We start from the raw sequence: 1,823 nt of genomic DNA on the forward strand, positions 1-1,823 counted from the left end.
TATAGCAGGCCATATACTATCCATGTCGATGGGCCCTCGGCGGGCCGGATTAAATAATTTCGCGGGCCGTACTTTGCCCACCACTGCCCTAGACGAAAGTACGACTGCGTACGTTTGACTTTCGGTTAGCGATTATTTTTAGTGCGACCGATTTCCGCGAATGTGCATCACCTGGCGCGTATTTTCGCTCGGTGACATTGCGTCGTTTTTAGCCCGGAGACGGGGTACGAGCACGCGTCCGTTCGCGGCCGTTCCTTCTGGACGATAGTCGAGGACTGATTAAACGTGGAGGATCGTTAGAGAAAAAAATCGTACGAGAAAAATCGGTTGACCCTTTAATCGAGCTGTTGACCCGTTATCGGGTTCGAAATCGTTACGTCGCCGCGAGAGAAAAAGTTCAGAACGAAATTATCGGGGGACCGAGCCGATCCGCTGGCGATTTTTGCCAGCGACCGAGGTCCCGATTATTATCGACGTCCGGCTCTTTGTTTTTCATCGCGCTGCTCTGTTATTACAAAATAACTGATTCTCCGGTGGATTGAATTTCTATTGTTAATCCCGAACAGGATGCGACTTAATCGCTGCCGCCGAACGGGTAATCTTCGCGTTATCCTCGCCAGTGGAATAATCGGCGTATTTGATTTTTCTAAATGCCAGCTTTTAAGGGGAATAAACGAATCCTCGTCGCGATGGTTCGCCTTCGTCGTTCGTTACCACTGTGTTACGTAGACTTAACGAGAGGCCCCGGGCTCTCCTCAAGGCGTACCAATAGAGCGGATTTATAAAACACGCCCACGAGCTGCCTGCACGCAGCCTCTGTTTATGCCGGTGCAATGTCTCAGCAAGGTCACACACGCTCGTAAATGCTTTTAGCATGGCCACATATGCTCTCTCGCGGCGCAGATATCATCGTAGCTCATTCAGTCTGAACATGTGGCAGAGGAACGTGCCAGTCGCTGTTTTTAATTAAATCTATACGATCGTTTTGCTCGAGCTAATCCTTCTCGTAACGGCCCTGTCAGCGTTCAATAAATTCACGCCAAAGAAGCTTGCCAATTAAAAATTCACTGACCGAACGATGTTCTTGATTAAATGTTCGATTTTACTTACTATTGGTCAGAACCATCTAATCCTTTTCCCGAGGACCATTCACTGTTCAATAAATTCAATGGTAACGTGCTCGTTTTACGGCGCACTGGCTCGCCGTATAAAATCCCTTGGAGAAGCAATCTCGCTAATTCCGCGAGCCGACTCTATTCGCGGAAGACAAAGTGGCGCGTTGTCACGAACGCGTTTCATTCCGTCGAGTAGGCCCCCATTCGTTTGAACGAGACGATGTATCCTAGCCACATATCCGGCGGAGCAAAGGCCTGGCTGGCTGGCTGGCTGGCTGGCTGGTTGCCTGTGTACAGGTAATGGCCGAGGCCCCGGTGCTTTGGTTCGCATCGTAAAGTGGGAGCAAGAGCAGCAGGGTTCAAGAACACCCGCTACCACTCCTTGATCAATACCAGCGGGATATCCTACGTCCTGCCGCGGGTTCCAAACGCACTGCGGCTTTACACGCACGCAGACCGACGCCCGGCGTCCCTACCTTACCAATCCTCGCGTCATACAACTAATTCCTGTGTAGGTAAAATCCTAAATTCAGGCTTGTTTTAAGAAATCGTTTTTTAATGTCGGAGGAAATTGGAAGATCGACGAGTCTGAGTTAGATCATTGAAGGTATTCAATGAGGGAATATAGTCTATCTCATAATTTCTGTTAGTTTGAAATTAGATATAGAATTGTAGGAAAACCAGTGAAGAGAAATTGCGACATTTTTA

The sequence above is a fragment of the Ceratina calcarata genome, unplaced genomic scaffold (genome assembly GCF_001652005.2).
Source record: "Ceratina calcarata isolate Rehan_Ccalc_2016 unplaced genomic scaffold, ASM165200v1 scaffold294.2, whole genome shotgun sequence".
In the NCBI taxonomy this organism is placed as follows: Eukaryota; Metazoa; Arthropoda; class Insecta; order Hymenoptera; family Apidae; genus Ceratina; species Ceratina calcarata.